The following is a 19,690-nucleotide window of genomic DNA, read 5'->3' on the forward strand; positions in this document are numbered from 1 at the left end:
GCTGAGCTTTAAGCTAATCCATAAAGTGTTATCACAGAAGCTTACAACTTGTCCATTATGCTCCTGTACTTACAATGATCTTTTCCATCAAACTCTTGTGATTTCCCTATTTTCTATCCGATTGTAAAATACATAGGGGTAACCAAATACTATCTAACTCAAATCCTGGGAAAAAAGCATTGCCGGCTGTTTAGCAAACAGCCACCTAGCAGAAAGGTGATTATTGTTAGAAACAGAATTTCCCAGAAAGCTTGATGCACGCTTTTAACATGAGAATAAAAATAGCACATATAATTTGTACAGTACACTTTCTCCCAGCAAATGACATTCTATTATTTTTTCTCTAAAATTACATGTTATTGACTCGTCACAGACCTGGGCTGATTTCAGCCTGTGATTCATGAGACTGATTTTACAAAACATTTGGTCTTTAATGGGATAAAGACCATCTTTGGAATTCCAAATGACCTACAAACAAGCACCTGTCCCCGGACCAGGAGTTGGAGACCTCAGCCTTAGAACATCAAAAATAAAGTAAGGACATGCATCCCTTTCTTACTTGGGAATATGTAGAGTTGTCTATGATGATACGATGATTTAATGAGTAATTGCGACTTTATAGTAAAATGTGTACACCTTGAATATACAAAACAAGAAATAATAGTGATATTTCCTATAACCTCAAATAAGTTCTTACTCAAAAACTATAAAACTGGAAGAAGAAGAAAAAAGAAACCAGAGGAGGAGAACATCTTCCACCAAGACAGATGTGCTTTTTAATGGTTAAGTTTTAGTCTGTCCATCAAATCCTTAACATAGGACAGGAATTCATATGGTTTTTGGTCCATAACTTTGGGATTTTCTTCCCTAAAACTTTATTTGGGGATTGCTGAATCTCTACTTCTCAAAATTGTGAGCAGTTTCCCTGAATGGAGCCTCTGTTCTGGAAGCAGCACAATTGGAGGGTAATACAACACTGCTCAGGGTCCAGAACATTCACAGGTACACCTGCCTTTGCTGCTTCCTGTCTGCCACAGGGCAAATTAAATTGCAGAATGCTTGTTACCTGAAACTTCGGACCCCTCCTCATCTTACTTGGACTCTAAATTTTCCCGCTCTAGTCTGGAATGAGTCTTCGACCCTCAAGGAGAAATGGATCACGTTCTGCTGATGTGCTCTGTTCTAAGGCATCCGGGCACAAAGACAACCCTGATCCTGTCTGACTTTTTAAAACTTTTGCCCCGCCGTCCTGCCCAGTGACTTCTGAACACTAGGAAGGGTTTTCATTACTGTCTTTGTGTGCCTCTCTGTGTTTTGTTCATTTCACAATCTAGTCTCTCTTCTGCTGCCAAATAGGGCTGACAACTAAAAAATCTTGACTGGGAAAAGGTACAAATGTGGAATATTAAAATCCAGGTCAATACAATGGAAATACTTTGTATTATTTAAAAAAATAAATCCAATAATGCAGTGAAGTAACCAGAAGCTGAGAGCTTCTCCCTGGACTAATAACATTTATCCAGTCTGTTCTATCATCCAGTTTTCTCTGATATGATTCGTTTCTGCAGAACAAACATCATCTTCTACAATAGTAGACGATGTTTCTAGGGAAAAGGGTAAGAAATGAAAGAGGTAAAAGCCCCTTCTACTGAAAAAATTCTTTCAGAAACTAGCAGAGATACAAGGGTTGGACAATCAAACTGAAACGCCTGGTGACCAAAGGTTTGGCTATAAACAGGAGAGTTGAGGTGCACATTTAATTCTGCAGTGAGTTGGGCAGCTGTGGTTTTATGATTTTTGGATACAATTCAGGTTAGCACCCGGCTTCCTCTTGCGTCCACAGTTACTCCTGTTGGAAGTGGTTCATCCTTCTTGGTGGTATGCGGACATTACCCTGGATACCATAGCTTTTTATACGTCACAAAGACTTGCTGTCTTGGTCACAGATGTGCCAGCAAGGCGTGCACCAACAATTTGTCTTCTTTTGAACTCTGATATGTCACCCATAATGTTGTGTGCATTGTAATATTTTAAGCAAAACTGTGCTATTACTAAAGCTTTTGGGAACCAGATGGCTACTTCAAGTTCTAAAATATAGTCCAAATAGAACTTACTTGAGACATACTTAAGTTATTTTTATGACAGAAAAATGGGTTATTGTTGGTTCGAATTAAGACGTAGCACTCTGACAGTTCAATGTTGTCCACCAATTTGCTTTGTGTAGAAAGAGGGATTCTGGTTGTGTTTTAATGGAACACCAAAATGCTAATCCTCAAAAAATGCAATAATATGGTCATCTGATATAGAACTGATACTTAAATCACTAGCTATAAGGCAGGGGTCACCAACCTTGAAACTGAGAGCTACTTTTAACAGTACTTACTAACATGAAGAGCTACTTCTTTGACTCAAATAATGTAATAATAATTAGTAACAGTAACATTTTTGACCCTCTGGTTGACTAATTTTATTTTAAGAACATACCCCGCGGGCACCTTAGCTCACGGGCGCTACCAGGTGCCCCCGGGCACCACATTGGTGACCCTGCTATAAGGTGACCATAGCTTGTATTGTGAGCGATGGACTTATGGGATGTTTTTCACCAATATTTACATAATGACTGCCCCAGTGAAGAATCCTTTTTTTTTGTATTGTTTATTTTTCAAATCTTAAATGTTTTTAAATTTCACTGTAGGTTTTCATTGTTGCTGATTTGTGACGTTTTGTATTCTTTGATTGTGGCAAAGGTTTTGATGAATAGGTTTTAATTGACTGATTGGCTGTTAACAATAATTTCTGATACACAACATCTGTGTAGATTCTCACTTTTCCAGGTCATGGTTCTTCGTATCATGTGATCAGTAGCAACTGAACTGAAAGTCAAGCTGAAAATGTTTCAACTCTCATCTAAGGGTCTTCTTCAGAGGCCTCTTCAGAACTGAAGAAACCTTCATATACTATATCAGATATCACTAGATCACTAGATATATCACTAGATCAGATACTACTGACGCACAGCATTTGAAGACTATTGGTTCACGTCTTTTCACAGCAACACAGCTGATGAGCAGTGCCAAGCACAAAGATGCTCAGGAGTCTTGTGACTACTTTTAGGACTTCATCCTCCAGGCCTCCTGTCGCCACTCTTTTTTTTTTTCTTATCTGACAAACTGAAAGGTCAAAATAACCTGATCGTTGCCCGTCAGTCATGTCATACTGAATTAATCTTCTGCTGGCTCATAATTTATTTGGTATTGATTTTCTTTTTGACAAGCTCCTCCTTTCAACATATGTGTCTGAAATAGTAGAAGATAGATGAATGACTTTCAATATATGTTTCATCACTATAAAAAGCTTCTGACTCACAGGGATCTATGTAGGGTTATAAAGCACAATAAGTCTTTATATTTGTTTATATAGATGTGAGAAAAACAATGTGACAAAGACTGAATCAGTTGAATGAACTGAATACATTTTTCCCTGTTTTCAGCTGAGAAATCATTGTCTTTGTTTTCAAAAAGTCATCTCACTTTGATGGGATCACATTGAGGTTAGGATACCTCCACGGTCAAATGGTCCTGAAAACAAAAAAGACAGCTGTATATTTCAACATGCCTTCTCCTCTTAATGCACTGCAGGGAAACTGTATCCTGTAAATGTGCAGTGGCACCAGTATGATGTAGATCAATGAAGGTCACAAGTGCAGACTTACAAGCAGGCATTGTGTTGGTTTTGGTGTGTGTATGTGTGTGCGTGCAGGACACAAAGGAAGCTACATCTTGGACAGCAGCAAGATGCTTCTATTCTGAGAGCATACTAAACAGGTTTATGAGGACGAACAGATGGAGGCAAGAAGATACAATACACCTTACTGTTCTGCTGCTCAAAGATGCGGTGGAGTCACAGAGGTAATTACTGCTTTTAATAATTTATACATCCCGTCCCTCGCAGTTAGAAAAGTGAAATTGAACTCTACTCAATGCAAATGAACTACTTGTCATAGTGACACAGCACACCACTGCACACAACGAAATGTGACCTCTGTTTTTAACCCATCACCAAAGTGAACAGTGAGTAGCTTTAAGAGCCCGGGGAGCAGTGAGTGGAGACGGTGTCATCCTCAGGGCACCTCAGTGGTAACCTGGCAGCTGGTGGACTGGAACCTGAAGCCTTCCAGACCCAAGTCCACTTCCTTAACCACTAAGCCTCCACTGCATAACAGATATAACATATGGTCTTTTATTATTTTATGCATAAGAAAACATGTTGAAAACACATGTATGTGGTCATAAAAGTTTAAATAATGGTTGGTTAATTATTCATTACTTATGACAACCCTGTCTAAATATACTGAGTCTATCAATAAGTTGTGTGAAAACTTGACAAGGTCGTGAGAGAAGGACAGACAAAGAAAAAGCTGATTTTCAGTCAATTTGATTCTGTGTATAACACTGATCTGATAAATATTGGGGCAGATGAAGGAGGAGCAAAAACGACAGATAAGAGTATGTGTTAATAACTGAGGTGGAGTGGACATGAACTTAGTGACCGGCCTTTAATTTAAGTTTATATTAAACCAGCCAGCAGAGATGATATCAGTGTGCATTTAGAGGAGTGTGCACTGAGAAGTTTATCTGTGTTTTCCGTCTGTTTGATTCACTCCCTCACCAGGTAATACATATATGATCTTCATATCTGTAAGAGTCATTCAGCATCAGTTGACAGACCCTGGGTCAACACAGTGTGTGAGCCAATGATGCTATCTATCTGTGAACTGTTTGACCAGCTACACCGAATATTTCTAAAGACTGGCTTACCACTGCTGTCACTTGGATTTTGTCTAATTCCTTTTATACATATTTTTAATAGCCTAGTAACAGGGTTGAGCTGAGATTTACTTTGAACTGAACTGTGATTTTCATTGTACTAAGGAAATAAAATGACATGCATTTGCAATGTGGGACAAATAAAAATATTAAAATTAAAATTCATTTGATTGGTTGCACCCCTCTTACAACAGCTCTGTGGACACCTGAGGTAACTATTTCTAGTTACCACTGCACTAATGTAATTGTGTAAATAAGAAAAGCAATGTGGTGGTAATGGTAGGATAAATCCTTTTTTGCGTGGCGATTGGGAGGGTAATAAATATATAATACATTTCAATCCATCTACTTTGCTCAATCTTTATGTATTTTTGGAAAAAAAATATGTTAACTTATTGTTGCTTAATATTAAGCTTTAAGCCCTTTTGCTTTTAGTTTTCACAAAACGTGTGCAATTCTGGAATCCCACTACTACATTACTATCACATTCTACTTCTAATGTTGTTGTTTTTTTTAACTTGGTAAATGAATAATACATTTCTAGCCATTTCTAGCTCACTAGCATCTCTGCTAGTCCAAGCACGGACATCAAATTCTGTTTTGCAGACTTACTTACTTACTGTTGCTTTATTAATTGAACTTATGTTTAGCTAGTTGGCATTAGTGCTTTTTGACTTGATTTCTTTTCTTTTTTTTTATTTTGATCTCACTTTATAACTATATGTCTAGCTACCTTAAAAACTATTTTTGACATCTTCCTTGTGACCAACTGAAATTTAGCAAGGCTTAAAATGTAATGCCAGCTTAAGAAAAAGCTTTTGCTATGCTCTAATGCCATCTAATTACAGCCATACAGCACATGTTACAGGCGCAGCAGTGAGACACAAATATATTTATAGTTTTGTTTTTTTTTTCAGAAAGAAAATTGTCAACACACAGATTAACTGATAATACATCAGGAAAACGAAACTTTATGCATGTTGTAAAAGACAAAAGAGTAAATGTTTCTGGTATTTACTTCCACCTCCTAAAAATGTCAACAAGGTTATAAATCTAAAACCTAGATATTTATGAGGAGGATGTTTTACAGAAGCAAATAAAAATCCAATTCTTCTGCCTGCTTGTCCAGATGCAGTTTCCATTCTCTTCTCTTCAGAGGACCAAACAACATTCTTTTATTACAGAATTTGAATGTGCTTTTGTTTAGCTGCAGTGTCTTTTGACTCTTTAAGATAAAAAAATCTCTTGTCTGCTGGCTTTGTTTTCACACTGGTGAAAGCAGAGGAAAACAACAACTGCAATATCAAAGTGCAATATCAGTAATGTTACAGTAGGTTCAGTTCCACAGATAACACCGCACCAGTGAGGAAACATCATGGTGTTACAGCAACATTCACTAACACCAGGAAGCAGAGGTATCAGGTGCTACAGTGACGTCAGTGGGAAAGGAAACCTTTCCAATCTTCTCTCTTTGTCCTGACCTCTAGGTCTCTGTTTGTTTAAATCCAAACCCTGTAAATGATGAATGTTCAGCACTGTACATGCAGGACTTGCTGTGCTGTACATCGGCAGCCAAAGAGTTAACAGCATTAGCTGCTGCAGCCCTGCCCCCCCCCCGTGCACAACTAAAGATCACATTCCTCCCCCGGTAATAACTCCAACTCTGCACTCACTCAAGTTTACACAGATGACTGCACGCCATTCAACATGCAAAGGTTTCCTGGTGAAATCACCACAACCAGGAGGCAGCGCCGTTGGTGAGCGTGTTCAATTTGTTAACACAAATCAATAAAATGTCACACCGCATTGTTAACAGGGATGCAGACACAACATTTCTGAAAAAAAAAACAAAACCTGTGTATAGGACAAAGACTGCACTTCACATTAAAGTAGGGAAGCTGAAACAAATCATGTGAATGCCAAACTTTTGCTGCTCCACAGCACTGAGTGAAAAAAGCCTTCTCTGTGCCAGAGCCAAAATCTTAGAAGAGCGTGACCTCTGAAAACTGGAGTGTGAACACAAGTGCTCCAATAACAACAGGATCAAAGAACCAGAACATTGGGTTTTTTGCTCAATACTTGGCAAAAGATAGCATGCTACGGTTCAGGCTTTTGGATTTTTCCATGACAGGTTTTTAATTAAATTTGTGTTTGATCTCAGTTTTGATCTCAGTTTTGATCTCAATTTGATAAGAAATGGACATAGCCTTTTGGTTTTTGAAGAAAAGCCGGAGAGGTAGAACAAGGGAGAAGACGGGGGATATTCTCTACAGGGTAATCAATATATTCTAGCTTAATTCATAACAGCAGTAAACAGTATCCTACAGAGGTTAGTGTGTCAGCAGGGCTGGAGTGGGCCCCTTTTTCAGACCGGGAGTTTCAAGCCCAAACCTGGCCCACTTTGCTATGGAGATGAAATTTGAATTAATGAAACAGCAGCTAACAATGCCTCTTACAATGCCTTTTTATTGAGTATAAGTTAACAGAAAACACTTCAATTTCAAATGATTAAATTTAAATTAAAATCAGATACATATTTTAAAGGGAAAAAAAATCTGAGAAAGGAGAAAATGTATTTATCTTTGTACAGGAGCAGTCTTTTGAAACCAAAATTGCATTTGCCTTCCCAAAGGAAAGGTGTATTGTTAGGTTTACACTAAACTCTTAAGTAGCTACACACATATTTAGTAGTAGTAATACTTTTAGCAAAATCCTCCTGAGCAAAGCACTGGTTTCTGCAAGTTTATAAGAGTCAGGGTCATTGTCTATAGACATGAGAACTTCCTTGTCTGTGTACATTAACATGAAGGCCTCCAAGAGTTCCTGAGACAGTGAGCTTCATAGCCTAATCTTATTAAAAAAATAACAATCACAGGACAGGGACCAGGACAGCCAATCAAAAGACGGTCAATGGAAAAGTTTGGAAGACTAACAAATTGTATCAATTTGGCAGCTCTTAAAAATTTTTATACACAAAATATGAGTATTAAGTTATACTGAGGTGTCAAAGGTGAAACAAAGTTTAATGAGCAGATCTTGTCTCCTGGTGTAGTACCATATTTTCCGGACTATAAGTCGCACTTTTTTTTCATCCATTGGCTGGGTTTGCTAAACTACAATGGATAACAACAGTTATGTTTAAATGTACAGTTTAAATGTAAGGTGTAAATGTTTGTTTACAAAGTATGTGTGCATCATTTTTGGTAAACATAGAAAATGTTGTATTGTGCACAAACTTGCTACTGTTGCAAACCTACTTTGAACTGGGTCACTATTATTTGTCCTCTCTTAAAAGTGGGTCCCAATATAAAAAAGCTTAAGATGAGCTTTTCTCTCTCTCTCTCTGTCTCCCTACCTCCCTCTGTCTCTCTCTCTCTACTATATATATATATATACAGTAGATATATATATATATACATACATACATACATACATATATATATATATATACACACACACACACACACACAGACACACTATACAATGGAGTATCCTTCTTACATGAACCATCAGTCCTCACTGACAGTTCCCATATCAGATCAGTGTAAAGTAGAACTTAACAGAGTGTGAGGATAAAGTTTCTAAAAACAACACCATCATTATTAATACAGTTCTGTATTTATCAATGTGTTATCTGTTACTTGAGCCTCTGGTGGTATATTACATAAACCAGAGAAGCTCTGCTCTAACGAAGCCTTCATCAGTGTCCTCTGGGAACATATTATCGCAATTTTCATTTAAGATTTCTAATTATTTACATAAGGTTTGCCATTAAATCATGACACATTTGAATGCTGAAATACCTCATACATCTCTGGTCGCTGCACCTTTTGCAAACATGGCGTCCCTTATTTCAGACACAGACTAAGTCTATACTTGACGGTAAAAATAAGTTAATAGAAAATGTTCCAAGTGCCAAAAATGTGGTTATATTATTTGCCTTTAAATACTGCAGGTTCAACTCGAGTCTGAAATAACAAACCACAATGACATATTTTTTTCATCACTGGTGAGTCAAACCATTACATATTTAGACCAAACGATTTTACAAGTTTACAGAACAAATCTGAACATTGTTCTCACTCTACGTGTTTTCATTTGACTGCAGCCACCTGTTGATCAACTATTTAGTGAATGACACCAGCAAGAAAAGCAACATGAATAACATGTCTGACATAAACCTGACATTTGCATTTAACTATTTTTATGTATCGTACAGGCGAATAAAGAGGGAGTCTCTGGCATTTCATTTTGCCTCGGGAAAGGTCATACATTAACTGGGTTCTACACTTTATGTTCTGTGGAACTCAGACCGCGACACCACTGTAAAGTCAGGAGTTCTTGAAGAAATCTTTTCACATTAAGACTCCACACATTTGTACACTGTCGGTGATCCACCTGCAGGAAACCCTGCCAAGGATTCAGAATTTCAAATAGAACTGCTTCATTATGAGACTATCGTACTAGTGATTTAAAGGTCATCTACTTACAGTAATTTAGAACTTAGTTTAGAACTGATTTTATGTTACTGCCTGTTTTGTTTTGTAACATTTGAAATCTCGGGAGTAATAATATTTCTTACTACAGTTTTGACATGTCTTAATTTTGAACGTCCCGCAGATTTGTCAGCTTCAAAATTTCCTCTGTTGTAATAATTTCCCCAAACACAACGCAAACCCATAACTAGGTTTATTTTAGAAAATGCTAATGGTAGATATAGCTTTTAATAACTAAAACACACTGATCCAAATCTCTCAGGCATTTCAATAATTGACAAACAGAATCATTGTATCTTAGCAAAGAATTTAGCTGCTATCTTTCCCCAAAACTAAAAGACGATGAATTATCGCATGCTCAATCCCAAATAAAGGACATATAGATATATTAATAAATAACAGATATTTTTCTAAATTTGAAACTTCACTGTTTTGTGCTAGAACTCCAAAAATTTTAAAGTTTATTTACTTATTTACTTATAATAGTAAACGTATTTTCTCTGTGTTTGACGTAAAACCAAACTTTCTCAGAAAGACACTTAGCATTTTTGCTCTGTACAAAAATAAGGTGGCAAACAAAGTAGGAAAAACATTTTCAGTCAGGCTCTAAATTTTAACGCTAAACTGTAAAGTCAAATGCTAAGTTTGAAATTTAGGCAAGGTTACAGTGAATAAGAACAATGACAGGTTCTGTAAAGGTTACAAGTCATCACAGACAAGTCAGTATCAGGATAAACAGATCAGAGGTTGAAAGGGAATCACAGTTCAGACAGTACACCATGTCATTTACTTTATTTTCCAAACAACATAACTTAACCTCTCCTGTCTGTGTGTGCGGCATGAAAAGGATGTAGAAGCAGCACTTAGAAATGATTTTCTGTTGCAGCTCTGTGGTACTGGAGTCAGGGCTGTTGTTGTGGACGTGAATTGACCATGGTGTTAAGCTGCGTAAGTTACAACTGGTGAAAGCCAGAGGGTAATTACAAAAGCAGTGGAGGCACTGTGGAGGTTGACCGGACCAATCAGTTTAAACACAACCTATCAAGCTTAAACAGTTGAGTCAGATGGCAGTGAAAAGCTCATTGTAGTCCTGATAATTCCCTACGGTCATTTAAGCCCAATGCTGACCTTTACTCTTAAAGGAAGGAGGTAAATAAAGGGCCTAAAAATAATGTAATCCTCTCCCTTTAATGGTGCACAGAGGTGCTAAGCTTCACCATTGTGCATGAGTGAGTATAATGACCATGAACACATCCACTGGCAACTGACAAAATTATAAGAAAATGTAAGAGGGAAAAAGGATAAAGCATCCACTTCAATAGAAGCGGCAGAGTCCAATTAAATGGGAGCAGGAAAAAAATCAAAGCTTGTACAAATCATAGGCACAAAAAATGTAGTTTCTTTGCAAAATTGTGCAGAAAAATGGCATGAGGGAGAGAAAAAAGAACCCCAGGCAATTTTAGAAATGTAAGAGAAATAATGAAACCGGTGAAAATAAAAAAAATAAAAATCCTTTGATGCCAACAACAGCCCCGACACTAATAATGCATCACAAAGCTCCCAACACACAGATACATGCTGCTACTTTCATGTCCCAGTTGGCCTCATATGGACATTTGAAAAACAATCACTTCTATCGGTCTTCTCTAATGGTTTCATAAAAGAGGCAATTATCCTGCAGCTGGGAGGTGCTGTCGGTGGGAGATCAAATGATGTCTTCCACTAACCAATTCCAACAAGGCTGCTCAATGAGGGCCGCACAGAATACGTGCACTTCCTCTTTTCTTAAGAAGGAAAAAGCAACCTCCTCCTCCCACTATGTTCACTGAGCGAAGAGAATCTGTTTTAATTAGAAGCAAATTTTTTCCAACGTGGAGCTGCAGAAAACCTCTGTCCTCTTTAGTTGAATAGAGCTGAGAGCGGGACATAAAGGTTTTCTTGAGCGAGTGTTGAGTTGATGCGTAGGAGGAGAAAAGGGAGGAAGAAAGGATGGGTAGATATGGGAAATGTCTCAGTGAGCAATTTTCAACAGTACATCATTATGTAAAACCGCAAAATACAGGTTAACAACAGGCAACGATTATTTACTAAGAACTTTTTTACGTTTACTATATAGCACAGCTGAGTTTATGGACAGATGTTTCCAGAAGGGTATTAGGAAGTTAATACACAAAGAAGATGAAGGTATCTTTCCTGACACACTTCATTTATTTTATTTATTTATTTTGAAATAAAAACTAGGACAAGCTGGAATGGTTACCAATAGTTTATCTAGTCCTACATTACCTACTGTAAGTATTTAACACATCTGGACTGCAGGCAGGCCAGTGATGAATATTACGTGTGGAAAAAAACATGTTTGATTTTCAGTCTTACGTTGCCTCCATCCAACATATTTGGAATATACTGGAGGAACCAGCATCAGTTTTGTTCATGGTTGTAAAATATGAACTAACTTACAAATTATCAGAAGCTTCCATTTGAATTCTGATTTTACAAACATCGAACAAGAAAATACCAAAATGTAGCTTCTACTTCTTCTTGTACTAGTGGTACTAATCAATATACTCATTGTTGCATGTCATGTACCTGCACATCATGAAAAAAAATTTGAATGTTAATGTGATTCATCACAGAGTAGCTGTGGATTAATCACTATTAATTGCGATCACAGTTATTCACAATTTGTCATGATTAAAGCAATGCAGCTGTTGTCCTTAACCAAAGCAGAGGTACATCTTATATTCTGAGCAATATTTTATATATTTAAAATCATCCATTATCATCCAAATTATTAATAATCTGGGGCTTGTACATTGCACTGTTTTATTTTTTATGGAATACTTTAAAAGCAGAGAGTCCTGGGTTTGATTCCCAAAGGAAACACATATTCCCTATGGCACTTCCTGTGTCAGTAGCAAAGACTCACACTGTAAATTATTTGTAAATTATTATTATTATTATTATTATTATTATTATTATTATTATTATTATTATTTTTTTATATATATTATTATTTAAAACACTCCTGTACAGAACCTCATAATTTGACAGCTTTTCAGCGTAAACTGCTGAAGACCCTAGAATGAAGACACATTATCACTAAGTAGATCAAATGTCCCAGAATACATCCTGCTATTTTTCTGTGCAACACACAATGTCCCATCTTTTCAGTCCCTACACAAATAAAGTACTCCATGTGAATGACAGTTTGTGTGTGCACTGTCTGTGTGGCTGGAGAGCACATTGTCAGACACTGTCAGTTCACACAGGTTTTGTTAGGGAGAAGTCATACAGCCACACTGTAATGTGATTCCACGGCAGATGCTGAATGCCCACCGCTGCAGCACATACTGCTGTAAAACAACAAACAGCTGTTTAACTGCAGCAAGATTCCATCAATGTCTCACCATTCACTGCAAATCCAATTATTACTTTTACATTTACAACAGCAGAATAAATTAGTGTGTGGAATTTGAATTGAGATGCCAAACTAGACAATGGACTTCCTTCTAGCTCCACAGACACAGACTGTATATTTTCTAAAGTGCTGGTAGCTGAAGAAAAAAGAAGAGGATTTAGATTAGACAGTGTGGAGCTCTGTAACCTAGGTATGAATACAAAATACAAAAGCACAAGTAAACGCTGGAAAGTTGTGGGTTTGACTCCGGACTCTATGCAGGCAGAAGGTAAATATTTACATCTGTAGTTTGAAGGAGAGTGTGTGGGGCTGTGAGGACTAAAAATATGCTTAATAAAAATACCTGTGACTATTTGGAACAACATACTGTATGTAACAATTATAAGCACCATAAGGCTCTAGAGCCAAATCTGGGCCATGGGCTACTTGAGCAAGGCCCACATGTCTAAGAACTAAAACGGAAGGCTTTAATATGAAGCAGGGCAGAGTCCAATATGAAATGATGTTTGGACCACAGATATAATAATTGTAATAATATAATAATTTTAAGTTGACCCTATGTTCCAGACTTCTCTGCTGGACCTATATCATTAACAACAGTTTACTGTTGAAGAACAACTTGACTTTGGTTTAATGGAGCAAAATGCAAATATAAAATACAGTACACCCTGGGTAGTTTCCAACTCACAGCTTTAAAGTTAGAAGTCAACAACTGCTTATCTGTCGTTATCTGCACGTGAATTTCATCATTTTCACCTCAGCTTTGTAGGTTTTGTAGGTTATTGTAGACTGTGGATATATACTGCAGACTATACTTCACTCTTGCTTATTTCATTATACATGCAATTTTTTTTAAAGCTAGGATAGACAGATACATACAAAATAAAAGTCAGTGAAGGTGAACACTGTGGTTCTCTTCACTTTCTTTCTTTGTTTCTATATTGCCATCTAAAGGTCCTTTGGGGGAAATTGTCGTTGTTGTTGTTGGGGAAAGTAATTCCCAGCTTCGGTGCCACATGCTTCATGGTGAAGTGGTGAGAAGAGAAAAACAGACAAGTGAGAGGGATCGCAGATGATCTAGTGTAGGAGTAGGACACACGCGTCTGCGAGTATCCACTCAGCTCAAGTGTCTTCTGTCAACAAGCTCAAACCTCCAGCCACATATTTTTGCAGCTACTCTCTTCCTTCTGACCTTCAACAGTGATGAAGGAAAAAAAAGTGTTGGCTTTGAAATATAGTTAGACTAATTGTGGGCAAAGAAGTAGCTTCTGTTTAAAAAGGCGCCTCAGAAGCAGTCAAGACGTGATTGTGTATGAAGTGATCTGAATCGACAAACTCTCACTTTCCTCTTTGCTGTTTCAGAAGCCATGGTGCGGTTTCGGGGGCAGACGCCCCGCAGAACTTGCCCACCGCCCGTCCAGTTTCTTGTTCATTCTTCTTACTGACAAGTTTAAGTTAAATGATTTTGGCGTAGTGTTCAGGGCCTTCTAGAAAAAGGGTGGGTAAGCTTTCCAACAAAGCTGGGGCAGGAGAGGATTAACCCAGGACGGCTGGTAAACATGTTGTCTGGAGAGGAGAGGTGATTTTGCTCTCAGCAGCACACGCTGCGATCACTTCAGACACAACAAGATCCTGAAACTAGCAGCTGCTACCTCTTGGTCACACAGTTAACACAAGTCAAAAGTCAAGAGTGGTGCACAAAGGATCTGTTTAAGTTATTCTTACAAATGTGTCATTTGTATTAAAATATATAAAGTAATTTGTTAGTCGTATTTCTATAAAACACAGAAGTAATTCTTGGACGCAAAGACACACAAACAATTATATTTGAATTGATTTAAAAAAACTGTGAGATCAAACTTCTATAGAAAAATGCCTGTGTATTTATTGTTGTTAGCTACTATTAACTTATTTGATTAAATTTAGCAAAATACACTCTTATAGAGAGATTTAGAAATGACAATAAATCACAGTGAGTGACATTATGCAAAAGGGACAGATTGTTTTGTCCAAAAGGAGCATGGTGCATATGATGTTTATGAGCAAGGTCAAAAGGTCAAATAACAATTTTTTTTCCTTGACTCAACTGTTTCATTTTGCATCACTTCTAAAGAGCTTATTTCCGTTCTACTGTATTATCTCTAGAAACAAATTCATTCTTACAAAAAGGGGTTTGTACTATGGCAATGACAATGACTAATAAATAATATAATATAATATAATATAATATAATATAATATAATATAATATAATATAATATAATATAATATAATATAATATAATATAATATAATATAATATAATATAATATAATATAATATAATATAATATAATATAATATAATATAGAATGCCTAAAGTCTCTGGTATGGTGGACTGTGGTGCTTTAAAAGCAAACGTGAACCTCCACCACCAGCACCGGAAACTATTTCTGATGAGCTGTTGGATGTGCAGAGTCACGCAGGACTGGGATCTAGGTGCACTGTTCTGGACGACTTCATTTGAGGAACAAGATGTGTGTGCAGAAGGGTGCTCTTTTAGCATGTCTTACTAAGAGTCTAGTGAACCATGTGCCACATCAGCATCATACACATGACCTGAAAAGGTCAAGCAGCACCAAAGGGCTACTGTCGACAAATCCTTTTTAATTAGATATGAACTGCTTGCTTATCCACGTCGGCCTGCCTTTATTCAACAGCCTTTGATAATAACATCCCTTCACTCCTGGCCACAGTAGCTTTTAATGAAAATGTATTATTCACAGTGAATAAGAGATGTTTGAATGTGTCGGGTGGTTCTTGTAAAGTCAAATGGACTGACTGATATTATTTATTTTATATAAGTCGGTTTTAATTAACTGAGACTTTAAAGGTAGAGTATGCTGAATTTTTCTGAGAAACTTGAAGCACTAAAAATGTATGCTGGTGGGTAGGCAATATTGCAACACAATGGACACCAGAGTGTCTAATTGAAAGGAAGCCAGTAGTAATTAATCACCCTGAGAGGCTACTGTTAGCTTGAACTCTTGGTTTTTTAATAAAGTTTTTTTTTTCATTTGTGGAATGTGGACCTTGAAAGGTTCATTTTCAACACCCGAAGGACATTTTGTCTCTGAAATTCATTTTTGAGCACAATAGAATTACAATTAGACAAGTGCTCCCCACACACCTAACTCCTGAACCAGGTTTTACAGTGTGTATTCACAGCAGGGGGTCGTAAGGTGAGCTTACTTAAAAGAAAAGGAATTCTTCCAAAAATTGAGAAAATGAAAATGCATCATTTTCAATTTTTTCCTGCTGTTGAGCATTATTATATATGGGTTAACATTAAAATATAATGAAGCATGCAATGTGAATTCAATGTGTGTGTATTTACAAACAAAACCCATTTATCCCCAAAGGTCAAGTACTGTCAGATCAGCATGTTCAATGTTTTTGTTAACACAACATTAACATTCTGTTTCTTTAAATTGTATCATCTCCATGTTTTACCACATTCATCGGTGAGGTCCGTGTTGTCATCAGTTGCCACACACACTTTTTAAAAACTCAAAGGAAATTGAGAAAGGGTCACTTCTGCAAAAAAATGGTTATGTGCACATGTATTTCACGTATGGGAACTGCCTCATTTCATATGCCTCCATACATAATATATTCACTTGTGTATGTATGTGTATGTATGTGTATATATGTATGTATGTGTGTGTGTGTGTGTGTGTGTGTGTGTGTAATTGTGTGTGTGGAGGCAGAAACAGGCAAAGTATCATGGGTCTTGGTGACAGCTGCCTGCTCTGGGCTCACACAGAAAAGAACGAGGGAGCCTCTGTGCTGCAGCCTCTCCTAAGATGAATAAAATATGACCTGCACATGCACTATGATGGTATTTCACTGTTGCTCTGATGCAACGTAGAATCACACATCTGTGAAGCAAAGAAGAAAGAGAAAGCAGGGCTCCTTCTGTGCGTTCTATGCCTGCACGATGCAAGATACAGGGAAAAATCTCCGAAATAACAAGATGCCTGTGATAGGCTGGCTTATTTTTTTTATTTCAATCAGATTTTCCACGCTGCAACTTGGAACCCCCCCAACCCCAAGTTTCTTGCCATGCAGATATTTCTGACGTTATGAGCCTGCATCTTGTGTTACTGCCTCTGAAACTCAAAGAATCCCTGCCTCTGGGAGGAAGAAGTAACAGTAACAGTAACATTTCTCTAAATGTTCTCTTTAAGCCAGGAAAAGTGGACGTGAAACTGCAAATTTTTTTCAAATGTCAAAAACAGAAACAACATCTGCGTGAAAAAAATAACATTTGTGATTGTAAGTGGGGAAACGTGTTCGATGCAGTGCACTCACAGAATCAGCCCTGATGTTGACCTCAGCCTTCAGAATGCGAGACGCTTATGTAGTTTAAAAAGAGGAGATTATTCACATACAAGACATATACAACATATAAAAAGAGTAGAATACATAAATACTGTCTATGAAAATTCTCAGTCCTCCAGGTCGTAGTCAAGGTTGAAAGGTTCTGTTAGGCAACTGGACATGAATTTTTTCAAAGAAGACGTTTCATCTCTTATCCAAGAGGCTTCTTCAGTTCTAACTGGTGGTGGGGAGTACAGCAAATTCTTTATTCTTTCACACCTAGAGTATATGTAGAAATATATATCGAAAATTCACGTCCAGTTGCCTCACAGAACTTTTCAACCTTCAACATGAATACTCTTAATTAGAATTAGATTGAATTATCTACTTTAGCCTAGGATGATGCTAATATTAGCCAACTACCTGTTGTGGGCCACAGGCCACATTTCCTATAAAACACAGTCAGCATAAAAACACTTAAATGCATTATGTATTGATTAAAACAATAAGCTACGTTTCTAATATTACAAAGAGGCGATGTTTTACCATGATATATATCTGACGTTGCTTTTAGATGCTGGGGGGAAAACACTGCGGTGGTTTTAATCTAATAATGTATTTTTCTATCTTCAGAAACATAAATCCCAGATCTCATGACCTTCACCTACTTTTGAATTTGGCCTTTCCCAAAAAGATAATAATAATAAAAAAATATATATATATCTATCACTTTTAATAGAATTTGTACATTTTTTCCTCTTCATTTACTGATAGAAAAAAATAAAATCGATAATGTCTGCAGCAGTGATACACGCAAACAATCGTATCTTTCCAGACCAGACAGATCGATTTGCCGTCACTCAAGTTCCTTCCAAAACCACACGGTTCGTTATGAGCACATTTAGTGTTTTCTGCAGGTCACACAGACATGGTGTGGTCAATACAGACAACACTGACCTCCCAATGCTCTCTCTTCCTCTTCTACTGTAGTCATCTCCATGCATGTGTGGTGGGTGGGTTTTTTTTTTCCTTAGGAAAGAGCTTTACAGTAGTCTGTTTATATAATGTATATCAATATAAAAAATTAGGTAACTTGTCATGTCTGTGATTCTATAATGACGTTTTTGTCTTTGACTTCTTCTTGTTGCTACAGTTTTTATACTGTTGTCTTTCTGACCCAACTGGGCCACAAGGGTAGTGTCTCGCTGGAAAACTGGATATAAAAACCCAGACCCCTCAGACTAAAAGCCAAATTTCTTATCTATTTATAGCCACGACTATGACTTCCTCAACAAAACCTGATTTTGTTTATTATGTTCTAATTTTGAAAGCTGCAGTGTTAGCACTCTGTTTGCATACATTTCTTTTGAGCAGAAACAGGAACTACTACTTATTAGACTACAAAAGAAGCAATGTTACAAACCAAAAGAAAAGTGTGAAAGAACAGCTAAAAGCAATGGTTGAGTTGTTACTAGATGAATAAGGATGCAGACACAGAGACCGGGGTTAATGATTAACACATCTACAGCATCTTGTTCAGATTAATGGTAGCGGCAGACCTAGTGAAGCACAGCTTCTCTGTGGATTCTTTGCAGTAATGCATAATTGAACAACAGAGTGAAGCTTTCAAATAATCCAGAGGCGCCTGGAAAGCGCCACAGCGGTCTGCGGTTTGAAGCCGCTTCACTGCTGAAAACGCGGGCCGACTCTAGAGTGCAGTCAGACGGTCTTTGTGTTGCTGTGGTTGAGTGAAGAGCGGGTTGAAGCCGAGTCAGTGAACCTCTGAGTGGGAACTCAGAGTCATTCTGTCCCTAAGCAACCTGGGAATGATATGTGCACAGTCTCAGAAAGAGACGAGCTGATGAAGACTGACACGGTCCTGTCACAGCCCGGTGGTTGTCCAGGTGCACCTAGTTTAATGAGAGAAAAAGTTCCTCATGTCAAACTGCAGACCTGGACAGCTTAACTGACAGATGTGCACATGTGTTCTGCTGAGTGAGGGAATAACAAGCTCCTTATTTAAATTTGTTCTTGGTGACTGCTGCACAGCTTTCACATGGAATCCCAGTAGATGCAATTACTAAGTGCCAAACTATCAGGAGAATATTCCAGTTTTTACCCATTAACCGAACGTTTCTGGCGGGAAATAAGCCAGCAATTAAAGCCATGGAGGGATTTGCACAGCGACAGAAACAGAGCGATGCACATCTTGGTTCGACAGAGTACCTAATTTCACAGAAAGCTGAGAAATTTCTCTTGCAAGTGTGACACCCCAATTAAGGTTTAGTATGCTGAGTAGAGAGCTGACATCTCTACTGTCAGCAGGAGCTGACAGACCCACAGGGGCTTCTCTCCTTCCGAGTGTTTCCCACATTGGTGCTCCCACTGCTGCTGCTGCTGCTCCTCCTCCAGACAGGGAGAGAGTTCACTAAAATCTCCTCACATCTCCGTGCACAGAGAGCCACTTAATTTCGGCACAGTGAAGTCTGGAAGTGTTTGACTAAACATTGTTTGAACTGATCACCACAGGGTGGTTAAATAACACCCAACCATCACATCACTATTTTTTAACTTTTCTGACAGATCTC

General features: G+C 37.7%; 1 protein-coding gene across 1 annotated transcript in view; it reads right to left on the bottom strand.

Annotated features, from left to right (window-relative positions):
- Positions 1-19,690, bottom strand: part of wscd2 (WSC domain containing 2) — a 49,515-nt gene that overhangs the window by 21,754 nt on the left and 8,071 nt on the right.

Source organism: Cynoglossus semilaevis, unplaced genomic scaffold, assembly GCF_000523025.1.
Source record: "Cynoglossus semilaevis isolate Cse_v1.0 unplaced genomic scaffold, Cse_v1.0 scaffold342, whole genome shotgun sequence".
NCBI classification, from domain to species: Eukaryota; Metazoa; Chordata; class Actinopteri; order Pleuronectiformes; family Cynoglossidae; genus Cynoglossus; species Cynoglossus semilaevis.